Source organism: Bombina bombina, chromosome 5, assembly GCF_027579735.1.
Source record: "Bombina bombina isolate aBomBom1 chromosome 5, aBomBom1.pri, whole genome shotgun sequence".
Classification (NCBI taxonomy): Eukaryota; Metazoa; Chordata; class Amphibia; order Anura; family Bombinatoridae; genus Bombina; species Bombina bombina.
Window position 1 is genome coordinate 366,032,372 of NC_069503.1, and position 15,430 is coordinate 366,047,801.

The following is a 15,430-nucleotide window of genomic DNA, read 5'->3' on the forward strand; positions in this document are numbered from 1 at the left end:
ACACATAGACAGCGTAAACAAAGAGGGGTCCAATTTTCCTTACTGACCTCTAACTTTAATAATTGTGAAGGGGAACTGAGGAGGAATCCACAATCCCAGCTACTCCTACAGAAATCCCAACAGGCTAGGGAAGAGCTACACCAATATCTAATTAAAAATGCCCACATGCAGGCTTTAACGTCCAAATCGAAATTCTTTATTGAGAGCAATAAAGCGGGGCGTCTCCTTGCTAGGTCCCTGAAGAAGAAGCGTTATAAAACCTTTATAGATAAAATAACAGACACTGAGGGTGTAACTAATACAACTAATACAGACATTGTTAATCAGTTTGCGCAATATTACTCTACACTGTACAACCTCCCATCCCTAGATACGGAAACCAAACTTGCTAAGATTAACAGTTACTTATCCAAAGTTCAACTCCCTGCACTACTCGCAACGGACTGTGAGGCGCTAGACGAAAAGTTCTCAGCCCAGGAGCTTATTTTGGCTATCAAAAACCTCCCCAAGGAAAAGCTCCAGGCCCAGATGGGTTTACACCTAAATTTTATCATAAGTTTAAGTCCCTGCTTTGTCATCCTCTGTTAAGTATGTATCATTCCTTAGATCAGGGGGGACAATTAACCCCATCCCTTCTGGAAGCCACTATTTCGGTCATCCCCAAACCAAATAAGCCTAGTGATAAAGTATCCAGCTACCGCCCCATTTCCTTAATAAATATAGACATTAAACTGTACGCCAAACTGGTAGCTACAAGAATAAATAAATATTTACCCCATTTAGTGCACTCTGACCAAACTGGATTTATACCAGGTGGAGAGGCTAAAGACAATACTATCCTATTATAAGCTACTTTCGAGGTGGTATCTAACTCCCCATCGCCTACGAAGTATTTTCCCTAATTCCTCTTCACTATGTCGGAGACATTGCGGGGGGGCGGGTACACTCTCACACATTTGGTGGTCTTGTTCGCTTATTCGTTCTTATTGGGACAATATAAATAAACATGTAGACAGAGTGCTAGGAAGGCCCATTACATTCACCCCTAGTCTGGTGCTTCTGAGTGATACCTCTAAAATACCATGCATATACCGAAAGAAACTGTTGCACTGTATGCTTAGCTGTGCTAGGTGCTTGATCCCTAGGTTTTGGAAAAAAACTGCTCCTCCTACCTACAATGTGTGGATCAATGAAGTGAGTCATATGCTTGAATTAGAAAAAATGTATTATGTGTACAAAGGGAAGCAAGATATTATCGTGGATATAATTTTCATCTGGGAACAAGCAAAATAATGATACTATGACTGTGGGGGAGTTTATCCTTGATAACCGACTTAATGAGTCTTGATTGACTAGTATATGTCGTTATGAGACTTTTAGTGATCTGGTTTGAGATTTCTCGGTTGGGTTTAAATGTGATGTTGTGCCTCCACTTCAATGTCATTTGCGCATGTGGCCATTATCTGTACACTATTGCTGATGATTTTCTTGTACACTTGTTTTGTTTTTGTCTTTGAAAATAATAAAAATTATTTGATGGAAAAAAAAAAAGAAAAAAGCGTTTACTATTTGTCTGTGCTTCTGTGAATATATCTTAGCTATGGAGGACTCTGATACTACATTAGAAGGTTCCACTCCTTCTGTACTGATTTATTCCTGTTTATATTGTGTGGAGGCTGTGGTTTGCTTGCCTGCTCAATTTTGTTCCATTTGCCTAAGCACTGTTCTAAAGTCTAAGAAGGAAGGCAAACCTGCTATTACTCATAGTGCTATTAGCCCCACTGAGCCATCTACCCCTCAGAAATCTGGGTCCCAAAAAATGACTGCCCTTTCTACACTACCCGCTCCACATGCAGTTCCCCGCGGCTCAGCTAATCTTCCACCTAGAGGGGGCTTTTTTACTGCAGATTTTACCGCTCAGTTACAATCAGTGGTGTCTGCAGCCCTGAGGGCCTTACCTCGCTCTAGCAAACGCAAGAGAAAGGTTAAACATAGTTCTCCTGATCTAGAGTCATCTAAATATTTGTCGGATTTAGCTACTATGTTCCAGCTATCCAAGGATGAGTTAACCTCTGTAGCTTCCGAGGGTGAACTTTCTGAGTCAGAGACTTCAGTTTCTAAACCTCCTTCAGCAGAGGAACCCTCCTTTAGATTTAAAATTGAGCACCTGTGTTTTTTATTAAAGGAGGTTCTGTCTACGCTAGAGGTTCCAGAGGCTACACTCCCTGAGGAATCTAAGATCTCTAAATTAGACAGGGTTTATGAAGGCAGGAAGGTCCCTCTGACTTTTCCTGTGCCAGTTAAGATGGCAAACATTATTAATAACGAATGGGAAAGAATAGAAACTTCTTTTTCCCCCTCGTCTACTTTTAAAAAATTATTTCCGGTCCCTGATTCTCAATTAGATTTGTGGGGCTCCATCCCTAAGGTGGTAGGCGCTATTTCTACGCTGGCTAACCGTACTACTATCTCTCCGGAGCATAATTCTTCTTTTAGAGAGCCTATGGATAAGAAAATGGAAACCTTTCTGAGGAAGATGTTTCAATATATGGGGTTTTTATTTCAACCCAGCCGCGTTTGCTGGAGCAGTTACCTACTGGTGCGACACTCTGTTGGAGCTCACTGAGGTGGAGACTCCCCTCGAGGATATTCAGGAGAGAATTAAGGCTCTGAGAATTACTTACTCCATCTGTGACATGAATATGCAGATTATTCGCATAAATTCAAAGGCTTCTGGCTTTGCGGTCCAACTCGCCGGGCTCTCTGGTTGAAGTCTTGGTCTGCAAATATGACTTCTAAATCCAGACTCCTTTCTCTTCCTTTCAAGGGAAAGATTTTATTCGGTCCAGGGCTATTTCTACAGTTACCGGAGGCAAAGGTGCCTTCCTACCGCAGGATAAGAAAAATAAGCCTAAGGGACGGCAATTGTCTAATTTTCATTCCGACAAACTACGACGACGGCAATCCTCATCCAAGTCCGAGCAGCCCAAGAGTACTTGGAAGCCAGCTCAGTGCTGGAATAAGTCCAAACAGACTAAGAAGCCCACCGAGAACAAATCGTCATGAAAGGGATCGGATCGAGGAGGGAGCAGACTGTCTCTTTTTTCAGACGCTTGGTTCCAAGGTGTACAGGATCCTTGGGTCCTGGAGGCTGTATATCAAGGATACAGGATAGGATTCAAGTTTCATCCACCCTGGGGCAGATTCCCACTCTCCAGCCTGTCTACAAGACCAGAAAAGAGGCTGCCTTCCTAGGTTGCGTATGGGATCTCTCCTCTCTAGGAGTAATTGTCCCGGCACCTACAGCAGAACGGTGGTTCCAAAGAAGGAGGGAACTTTTCGTCCAATTCTGGACCTAAAGTGCCTAAACAAGTTTGAGTGTTCCCTCTTTCAAGATGGAGACAATACGGTGAATCCTTCCTCTGGTTCAGGAAGGACAGTTTATTACCACAATAGACCTGAAGGATGCATACCTTCATATCCCGATACACAGAGAACATTTTTAGTTCCTTAGGTTTGCCTTTTTGGACCAGCACTTCCAGTTCATAGCTCTTCCGTTTGGCCTAGCTACTACTCCAAGGATGTATTCAAAGGTTCTGGAGGCTATTCTAGCCGTTGCCAGAACACAAGATATTACAGTAGTGTCTTACCTGGACAATATCTTGGTACAGGCACCATCTTTTCGTCTAGCGGAAGAACATTCGGTGTCCTTTTTCAATCTTCTTTGATCACATGGATGGAAGATAAACTTGGAAAAGATTCGCTTACTCCAAGTACAAGGGTGAATTTCCTGAGTACAATAATAAAAAATATTACTCACAGATCAGAGACGTTGCAAGCTAACTTCTGCATGTCTTGCCCTCCAGGCCTCCTTGAGACTGTCAGTGGCTCAGTTTATGGAGGTGATCAGACTTATGGTGTCCTGTATGGACATAATTCCTTTTCTTCTAAAATGGAAAGAGTCAACAGCTGCATTCACTACTTTGGGAAATAAGAACCTGGCCACCAGGAGGAGGCAAAGCCAACCCAGCCAAAGGCTTAAATACTCCTCTCACTCCCCTCATCCCCAGTCATTCTTTGCTTTTCGTCCCAGGAGGTTGGCAGAGAAGTGTCAGAGTTTTTAATTTTTGTTTTTGTCTCTTATGGAGGGTAGTAGTTTTAAGTAGTCCTATCAGTCTCTCAGTGAGGGCTTGGATGAAAGTTAGAGTCCGGAGATGCAGGGAATTTCTTTCCATTCCGACTCATATTAACAGCTCCTCAAGCAATCTGCGTTGTCGAGCTTCGCTGCCTGCTTTCTTCTCTCAAGTCCATGGCGGAGACAATGCTACTATCCGTCACACTTGAAGGGCCGTGTTTCTGTTCCACGGCTTAGATTCCGGTAAGATCATTTCATTTTACTTTATTCGTCAATGTACTGTAAGTGAATGTTTCCCAAGAGGCTACCTCATTGCGGGTCTAACTTATACATAAGGGTCTTGGTGAGTCTCTCTTAGTATCTTGCAATCGAGGGTTAATATCTCCTGAGGGGGGTTATTGAACAGGGGGGGGTTATAATCATGTTTGTTATGTGATTCAACCTGCTTATGTGTGAGGTTTACTGGGCTCATGGTTGGAACATTGAGGCCTTTGGTAGTGACGCAGCCTTTTTTGGTTGGGCGCACTTTTTTTGGACTATACGGTTCACCTTGTGTTCGGGCGTGGCTACGTCCCGTTTTTCCATTTCCGCATTCTCGACCGCATGGCGAAGGAAATTTTCTAGTCCGCAGGGATCTGGTCATAGGAGGTGGTGAGTGCCCCAACCATTGGGGGTGTCGTGTGCCGTTTTTGTTTTTACTACTTTAGTCCATATTTAAATATCCTCTATCCAGTTATGGAGGATTCTGATGCTGAGACTGTGTTAATTTCAGATTCAGTTACGGAGGATTCTGATACTGAGACTATTTTGATTTTAGATTGTGTGTCCGGTGATGAATCCGGAGTGGCCTCGTTGACTCCTGTCAACCAGTTTTGTTCCGTATGCCATTTCAGAGCGTCTGGTTCCTTGGGCTCGGGGAATCAAGGGACTGCTGAGCCATCCACCTATGGGGGTCCTGTCCTCCAAGATGCGAGTTCCCTACCAAATCAACTTCTGCACATGCGGGTAACCCAGTTTATGGTTCCTCCATGCGGGGTGGCGTGTTAACTCCAGAGGTTGCAGCGCGTTTTTGCTTCCACATAATGTTGGCAATTGTTCGTGTGCAGAGTCCAGACGTTTATTTGAGAATGTGCTTGTGCCCTATTGTCCCTGGCCTTCTGTCTTGGGAAGGGCCTCTACAGTTCCCTGCGGGTGTATCTGTCCCTGAGTGTTGTGATTTTCGTTATAGGATCGCGCGCCTTCGTGTGTTGCTCAGACATGTTTTTCAGTTATTGAATGACCCTATTGTTACCAGATACAGGGATTTTCAGTCTGATTCTTTGAATGGTGCACCTCATTAGACATGTGGGGATGAAGTAATCTCCTGATTGTCATTTGTTTGAGATCCTTCCCAGTTTTGTAAGATATGGCTCCGTTTGGCTGGTCCTGCGGGTAGGCCTGTGTATTCTTGGGCGTTAACCTCCGGGTTGCCTTATATTTTATTTATATCCGATGGGATGTCTTTTATTTGTTTTTGTTTCCTTCGGGAACCTTCTGGGATTGATATTTTTTATTACTTCTTCGGAAGTTGTTTTGGACATGTTAGTACTATGTTAAAAATGTGTTCTGTTTTTTTTCCTATGAGGGAGAATTTATGCTGCTTACCAGTTGGACCCTAGATGCAGGCTGGTCCTGTTGGGTTCGTTCGGTCTTGCTGCTGTTTAGACACGTGGCTCTGTTCTGTTCGGCTGATTCGGTAGAAGCTCCGAGTGCTCAGGTTATTATTGTTTTTCATGTTCAACTAAGCATTCGAGAGGACCTGTGGGTCTGTGAGGCAGGAAGGATTGTTTCAGTCCTTATAGCCTTTAGTCATAGATGGCCGGGCAGGGGAGTTCCTGCTGCGGCACTCTATCTGACATCTGATTTCATCAGAATCTATAGCCTCCCCCATGTGGTGGAGGGTTGGAGGGCTTAACACCCCTTACCGCAGTTGAGCGGTTTGGCCTTCATTTTATGGCCTCTGGATTTGTTCTTTTGGGCTTGATCCCACAGTTTGTACAGGATAGCTGACTAGCATGTGGAAGGTTTGCAGTTTGAAACCAGTTGCATCTCTTCACACCTTGCAGGTGTATTCGTAAGCTGTTTATAGTGTATCTAGATGCAGCTCTTACTCTTTGACGTGTACTGTCTGTCTGAGTTATAAGAGACCTTTGGGTCTTCTTCCATTGTCTCCGGGTGAGTTGGATCTCCTTTTAGGGATCTGTGTTTCCAGGTGATGGTTGTTCCCTGCGGGGACTTTGTTTAGCTCGGGGTTTTCCGGAGCTGGGTAGGCTTAGTGCCTTTCTCTTCCTTGTGTCCTCTGCTTGGGCGGAGGTGATAGGGAGATTAGTCCTGCTAGTAGGATTTTTTTGACCTTGAGGTATCCCTTGGTTGTCCTGAAGCTCTGAGAAGTATCTTCATATGACTTCTAGCCTCCTTGGAGTGTTGGACTTTAGATAGGGGTGAATCCTTCCTTTGGTCGGGGCTTTCGAGTTCTTTTCACTATCCGGATTCTCTGGATATGCATCCATACCCTTGTGTCTGGCTTTTTGGCCAGTTGGGGTGTTTAGTTCTAGGGTAAGGTTTGCCTGAACTATTGGGTGCCCTGACCTGTTTTTCTCCCTGAGACTTCCGGTTGCTGAAGCTTCGCTTGGCCTTTTTCCTGACCCAGTCTTGGGTGGTTTTGGAATCTTGGGGGTCGGGGCTATGTCCTTAATCCATCTACCTAATCTGGTCATGGTTGGCCAGGTTTTCTGAGTATTTTTTACTCTTTGCCACAGAGTGGGCCATGTCATCTGGTGGTTAACCGTGTGGATTGAGTCTCAAGGGTGGTTGGTTCTTACCCAGCTGCTGTCGTTGGATGTCCAATTTCTGGTGCGCCTTAGGGTTGCATTCTCTTGGTCAGCTTGCCAGTGTTCCTGTGGATTCCTTGCTCTGCAGGCGAATGGACTGGCTGTGCCTCTGCTTGGCAAGCTACTTGTAGGGGGGTCCTTTTTTAGGACATCTGTGTTGGGAATTTATCTTCCCGTTAGCCGGTGACTTCGGGCCTGGAGGACAGTTGTTGCCTTTCCGGCATCATGCCTTTTCTTTAGGGGATATTCTCCTCCCTATGGAGATAGAGTTCTTGCTTGGGGCTTCTCCTGGATGGAAGGCGGAAAGGTGGGATTGTTCCCCCTGGGGCCTTGCTGGCTCCAAGCTGACTTGTGGGCCGTTATTTGATAGATCCTTTGGTCTATGGCCTTGTTGTCTGGTTTCAGAGTCTGGTTTCGGGTCTCAGTCTCCTCTGGATGTGTGAGCTTGTTGAGTCTATCCTGTTAGCTGTTATCTGCTACAGTATAGATTTTCCTTTCAACTTGCTACATTGATTTCAGGAGAGGGTTTACTCTTCCTTCGGGTTCTGAAGGTATACTCTCCTTCTTGTGGGGCCTCGATTGAGGTTTTGTGTTCCCCTTTTTAGGGACCTGTGTGTAGTTTCGGCAACTTACGTGTCCTGGAGCGTGCCCTCTGTCCGGGGGTTGCTTCTGCGGTCTGTTTCTTGCTTGACTGCTTCTTCTTTCTCACAAGTACCCTCTGTGTTGTCCTGTTATAAACTCTGTGTTCTCAAACTTGGGGTTTTTCATCTGGGTGTATTACACACTTTTTCATGGTTGAATGCCTTGATATTCTATGGTCAGACACTGGGAGGACTTTGCCTCTTCAGTTCCATTCTGTGCTTGCAGGATGTTGGAGAAACGTCTGTTCTGTCTCTGTGCCCGGTCTTGTCCCGGGTTTCGTTTGGTATAAGCGTGGCCTCCTTTCCCTGTTTGTGTCCCTTTGGATCTCTGTGAGCTGGGCTCACTCTTGGAGGTGCTCTTTTTTGTATTAGGGGACCTTTCAGTTTCCTAGGTTCTCCTTTGCCTTGTCCCCTTGGGGGTTTTGGCTGGTGTCCCCTTCATTTGTGGGGGGGTGAGCGGCGGGGGACCCCCTGTTGGGCGACGGGGTCTACTGGAGGACTGTTGGCTCAGTCGAGTCTGTTTGCTGTCTCTGGTTTGGCTTCTGGACTAACTGAGAGTCAGTGTCATTGGGGCTTTTCCTCTTAAAATTTTCTCGGCTTCGGACGAAGCGTTTTTTTTTTTTTATTGGGTAGAGGTTCAGGCCTGGTGCCCTCAGTATGGGCCGCATTTTGTACCCTCCCGTCTTGACATTCAGTGTCCTCTGTAGCTTAGGTATTGTTTTCCCAAAAGTAATGAATGCAGCTTTCCATTTAAGAAGAAAAACATAAATTATGCTTACCTGATAATTTCCTTTTCTTCTGATAGAAAGGGTCCACAGCTCCCCACCCGTAATTTTATGTGGCGCGTCCTTATATTCTTCTGGCACCTTTCATCCTGATATTTCTTCTACTGTCCCTTGTTCCTCGGCAGAATGACTGGGGGATGAGGGGAGTTGGAGGAGTATTTAAGCCTTTGGCTGGGTTGTCTTTGCCTCCTCCTGGTGGCCAGGTTCTTATTTCCCAAAAGTAATGAATGCAGCTGTGGACTCTTTCCATCAGAAGAAAAGGAAATTATCAGGTAAGCATAATTTATGTTTTTGCCAGATTCCATCTCAGACCCTTACAACTATGCATGCTGAGACAATGGAACAGCGACCATTCACATCTGTCTCAACAGATCGCGCTGGACAACCTGTCGAGAGACTCGCTCTCTTGATGGCTCTGTCCAGATCATCTGTCCCAAGGCACGTGCTTCTTGAGACCATCCTGGGAGATTGTGACTACGGACGCAAGCCTTTCCGGCTAGGGAGCTGTTTGGGTTGCCAAGAAGGCACAAGGACTGTAGACTCGGGAGGAGTCCTCCCTTTCGATAAAATTTTTGGAACTCCGGGCAATCTTTAGTGCCTTGAAGGCTTGGCCCCTTCTGGGTTCCTCCCAGTTTATCAGATTCAAATCAGACAATATAACCTCGGTTGCCTACATCAACCATCAGGGGGAACGAGAAGTTCTTTGGTGATGAGAGAAGTATCTCAGATACTAGAGTGGGCGGAGACTCACAGATGTATGCTGTCAGCGATCCACATTCGGTGTGTGGACAACTGGAAAACGGACTTCCTCAGCAGGCAATCCTTTCACCCAGGGGATGGTCTCTCCACCCTGAGTTGTTTGCAGAGATATGCAGCGAGTGAGGGACGCCGGAGATAGATCTCATTGCATCCCGCCTCAATACCAATCTACCCAGTTCGAGGGATCCTCAGACGTAATTGATACATGCCTTAAAAGTACCATGGAAGTTCAGACTTGTATATCTTTTTCCTCCATTACCGCTTCTCTCTCATGTAGTGGCTCGCATCAAGCAGGAACGAACATCAGTGATTCTGATTGCTCCATCGTGGCCGCGAAGGACGTGGTTTGCAGATCTGATGGGGATGTCCTCATCTCAGTAGAGGTTACCTTGTAACAGAGATCTGCTGATACAGGGTCCCTTCGTTCATCACAATCTAGATTCTCTGAGGCTGACTGCGTGCAGATTGAACGTTTAGTCTTAGCCAAGAGAGGGTTCTCTGAGAGTGTTATCGACACTCTGGTTCAAGCTCGTAAGCCAGTTACTCGTCATATTTACCATAAAGTGTGGAGAACTTATTTTTAATTGTGTGAAGAGCATGGTTGTTCCTGGCATAAGGTTAAGGTTGCCAGAATGTTATCTTTTCTCCAGGATGGACTGGAGAAGGGTCTATCTTGCTATTTCCCTGAAGGGACAGATATTGGCCCTGTCTGTGTTACTGCACAAGAGATTGGCTGAGCTTCCGGATGTGCATTCCTTTGTTAAGGCTCTGACTAGGATCAGACCTGTATTTAGATCTGGGGCTCTGCTGTGGAGCCTAAATCTTGTTCTTATTGTTTTGCAGCAGGCTCCGTTTGAGCCTATGCATACTGTTAACATTAAATTGTTATCTTAGAAGGACCTTTTTTTGCTGGCTATTGCGTGCAGAGTTTCTGAGATTTCTGCTTTACAATGTGACTCCCCTTATCTTATTTTCTTTGCTGATAAGGCGGTTTTACGTACTAAATTAGGGTTCCTCCTTAAGGTGGTGTTGGATCGTAACATTAATAAAGTTGTTCCTTCCTTTTGTCCTAATCCTTCTTCAGTGAAGGAACGTTTGCTTCACAATCTAGATGTGGCCTGTGCTTTGAACTAAGGAATTCAGACAATCTTCCTCTTTGTTTGTCATATACACAGGGAAGCGTAAGGGGCAGAAGGCTACTACGACTTCCCTATCCATCTGGTTGAGGAGTGTCATCTGCTTAGCTTATGAGACAGCGGGGCGACAGCCTCCTGAGATAACGGACACACACACTCTCTCCCCCACACACTCTCACTCACTCACTCTCTCCCCCACACTCTCACTCACTCTCTTCCCCCACACACAAACACACACACTCTCTCTCACACACACTCTCTCTCACACACACTCTCTCTCACACACACACTCTCTCTCACACACACTCTCTCTCACACACACTCTCTCTCACACACACTCTCTCTCACACACACTCTCTCTCACACACACTCTCTCTCACACACACTCTCACACACACACACACACACACACACACACACACACACTCTCTCTCTCTCTCTCTCTCTCTCTCTCTCTCTCTCTCTCTCACTCACACACACTTTCTCACTCACACACACTTTCTCACTCACACACACACACTCTCTCTCTCTCTCTCTCTCTCTCTTTCTTTATCTCTCTCTCTCACACACACACACACTTACACCCACCCACCCACTCACACACTCTCTCTCTCTCTCTCTCTCTCTCTCTCTCTCTCTCTCTATACACACACACTCTCTCTCTCTCTCTCTCTCCTACACACACACACTCTCCCACACACACACTTACACACACACACACACAAGATTCTGGATTCAGAAAGTATTGCTTGAACTCATTCTAACTATGTATGAATATATTTAACCTGGGTATAAAGTCAAAAACAGCACACACAAAAAACAACCAAAAAAACGTATTTACACTAAGAAGTATCCCTTATCTTTACTGCTAGATCTATTAGCATATGGAAGTTATAAGTGCATGAACCTTCTGATTAATTTGTTTGGTACCACATGTATTGCTAGCGTTAAGAAGAAGAATAGGGCACTTGCTGAACACTCACAAAGTAACACAAATGCTATTGTGTAATTTCCATTACAGCACATATCAAATGACAGAGGGATGCTGAACCACTTGCTGTGATGATCTGGTAGCAACCTTGGCTGGCTTTGACACTCAGTTGATGTTTGCTACGCTGATTAAAAGAAAGATAAAGGGCGTGTCCGGGCTAGGGCCTAAGATGGCTGCTAAATTGGGAGCTCTCTAGAGAATAATTACAATCCGCTTTGTAATTAGGATATTATCCATCCATCCAGGTAGAAACTGATTTTCATGAAAGAGAGTACATTTTGCTGATCTGGATTATACTTATATTTCGGAAAAAAAAAAAAAGAGAAGTCTCCCAAACCGGACCGCAGGGATTTCTTGGCAGCCTATAAGGAAGGGAAACCCAGCACCCCCCCCCCCGGGACACCGGGGTGAACAGAGTGAATATTGCACCTCTGCATTCATTTATTCATTCATTCTAATTTACACCCAGATTTGTAAAATGGGAGATATTGTTGCCACCATCAGAGACCTGCTCCTGGATTTTGAGTACAGGATGTGCTGCAGATTAGACCACCTGGCGTCCCACATGGAGCAAGTACATGCCGAGATCACAGTGCCTAAGCCTGAGGCGGTGAGGAGGATAGCACCTAACAGCCAAGGAGTGATCTCGAGACCTACTACAGCCCAGCTTAATGCAGGAGGAGTTATGCTGTGCCCGCAGCCGATGGCCTGCATGGGATCCTTACCTGGTATTCCGGTCCCGGTTCTGGAGGAGGCGGCCGGCCCTCCGGACGGGGACTCTGTATTGGCTAGCGCTCACAACGGGACCCGCATGGAGGCAGCTGCGGGTAGCTTAGATGCGGAGGCCATAGATCAGAGAGAGGAGACCCCTCAGTACAAAGATGATTTCCGGCGATGGCGGAGCTTGCCCACATCTCTCTGTTTCCAGCTGGATCTAGCGGAGGAGGCTGAAGGTTTGCAGAGTGAGAGGGAGACTCGGCAGGCCCTAGTCATGGTTGGAGGTATCTCTGGATCTGCTGTTGAACTTTGTGTATTCCCAGGCCTGTTGTTTGCCAGCTTATGCAATAGACGTGTGGGCTAGAGTAGTAGGATGACTTGATGTGGGCCTTAGTTCTATAGTCCACATAATAACCGACCATCAGGTCGTCCTGCACGTATGTTTTACCTCTAGTGTCTTAATTTATTGGAAACACTGAAATGGACCTTGTGTGACCGGAGAGATATGGACTGTTATGATATACGTATAGCTCTTCAGAAATATGGAGTCCCTGTTATTATCAGACTTAGTTCCCAGAACGCTGGCCCCGGTTATATTTAAGGTTCTGAATGGACTCTATGCTTTACTTAGTTTATTCACTCTTTACCTAGCCTGCACATGGGTTCAATTTTGCAAAAGATTCTAGTTCATTCAAAGCTTCTGTATGTTATTTTGTATGCCAGGTTGTGTCATTGGGATGATATATGTGTGTATGGGTGTGTGTGTGTGTGTGCAAATATGTGCATGCATACGCTGTAACTACTGTTCAACATTCCTAATGTACTACACTTAGCGTTAAAGTATATGCAGAACTTCATAGAGAATCTTGTTAACATAAGGTTATGATGAGAGTTAAGTATATAACATGTGTTGCTTATTGGTTGTAGGGGCTGCCCAAAACACTCATCACAAATACCATTTCATACTCTATAGGACTCCCTAGGACAAAGTGTATCTTAAAGATTGTAATACTTGTATGTCATGTGTAAAGCACAAGAGAGTATATTTCTATAATCGGGGTAGAGCTACTGGGGATTACATGAGCATATGCATATCAGTGCTAAAGAAGCATTTTTGGCCCCTACCGGAGCACCACAGAGGTTCAAAACATACCTATATGTTTTTGTTAGTTTACTTTATTTAGAATAGGTCCAAGAGTGGACCTGATAATATTTACCCCATTATATACCTCTGGATACTACTCTAAAGCTGTGGCCCATGAGTGGTCGCAAATTCTTTTTTTTTTTGTTGGGGTAAGTTTCACTTTCATGTGTTTAAGTAGTCTAGGGGAGTGTTTTACTTTATTAAATTATTTTGCTTTAGCATGAGGTCCATAAGTAGCCCTGTTAACATTCTCCCAACCTCCACCCCTTACTTATATTTGCCGAATGTGACTGCTAACTTTGAGCCAGGGGGTATTTTATTTCTAATTTTTTTTGGGTGACTCTTTGATCCTGTATGTAATATATGTTATGCTGAAGATATTAAGGACACGCTCAAGCCTGCATAGGTTACAGATTAGTTATTGCATTTAGGCTTATAGAAAGCTAGATGTTTGTTCTGTGTTATATGTCCTTTTGTACATGTATTTTTGTAAAATGAGGTAATATCCATGGCTGGAAAATGTACCTTTGGGTTGAGTTAAGCTATGATCCTACAGATGCGAAGACATGCTTGTTTAATTAATTATGCAAATACTGATGTATGACAAATGGGCATGTTGCCATGATGTTTCTTTCTGAAATTTTGTGTTTGTTTGCCATTTTGCCTCAATAAAAAACTATTTAAAAAAAAAAAAAAAAAAGAAAGATAAAGACACACACACACACTCTTTCTCACACACACACTCTTTCTCACACACACTTTTACACACACTCACACACACTCGCTCACTCTCTCTAACTCAATCACACACACACTCTCTCTCTCCCCCACACTCTCACAAACACTTTCTCACTCACACACACATTCTCACTCACACACACACTTTCACACACACTCACTCTCTCCCACCCTACACACTCTCTCTCTCTCTCTCTCTCTCTCTCTCTCTCTCTCTCTCTCTCTCTCTCTCTCTCTCTCTCTCTCTCTCTCTCTCTCTCTCTCACTCACTCACTCACTCACTCACTCACTCACTCACTCACTCTCACACACACACACTCATTCTCACACACACACTCACTCACTCACACACTCTCTCTCTCCACACACACACTCTCTCTCTCCACACACACACACTCTCTCTCTCTCTCTCTCTCTCTCTCTCCACACACACACTCTCTCTCTCCACACACACACTCTCTCTCTCTCTCTCTCCACACACACTCTCTCTCCACACACACTCTCTCTCCACACACACTCTCTCTCCACACATACACTCTCTCTCCACACATACACTCTCTCTCCACACATACACTCTCTCTCCACACACACACTCTCTCTCTCTCCACACACTCTCTCTCTCTCTCTCTCCACACACACACTCTCTCTCCACACACACACACTCTCTCCACACACACACACTCTCTCCACACACACACACACTCTCTCCACACACACTCTCACTCTCTCACACACTCACTCTCTCTCTCTCTCACACACACACACACACACACACACTCTCTCCTACACACACACGCACTCTCCACACACACACACAAGATTCTGGCTTCAGAAAGTATTGTTTGAACTCATTCTAACTATGTATGAATATATTTAACCTGGGTATAAAGTCAAAAACAGCACACACACAAAACAACCAAAAAAACGTATTTCTCCAACATTGGTGTGTCCGGTCCACGGCGTCATCCTTACTTGTGGGATATTCTCTTCCCCAACAGGAAATGGCAAAGAGTCCCAGCAAAGCTGGTCACATGATCCCTCCTAGGCTCCGCCCACCCCAGTCATTCTCTTTGCCGTTGCACAGGCAACATCTCCACGGAGATGGTTAAGAGTTTTTTGGTGTTTAAATGTAGTTTTATTCTTCTATCAAGTGTTTGTTATTTTAAAATAGTGCTGGTATGTACTATTTACTCTGAAACAGAAAAGGATGAAGATTTCTGTTTGTAAGAGGAAGATGATTTTAGCAGACAGTAACTAAAATCGATTGCTGTTTCCACACAGGACTGTTGAGATGAAGTAACTTCAGTTGGGGGAAACAGTTAGCAGTCTTTTCTGCTTAAGGTATGACTAGCCATATTTCTAACAAGACCATGTAATGCTGGAAGGCTGTCATTTCCCCTCATGGGGACCGGTAAGCCATTTTCTTAGTTAAACATAAAAGAATAAAGGGCTTCAAAAAGGGCTTAAAAACTGGTAGACATTTTTCTGGGCTAAAACAATTGCTTTACTAGGCA

The 15,430-nt window shown here is 44.8% G+C and overlaps 1 protein-coding gene across 1 annotated transcript in view; it reads left to right on the forward strand.

Annotated features, from left to right (window-relative positions):
• TAX1BP1 (Tax1 binding protein 1) overlaps positions 1-15,430 on the forward strand; it is a 338,069-nt gene that overhangs the window by 243,800 nt on the left and 78,839 nt on the right. The window lies entirely within an intron of this gene.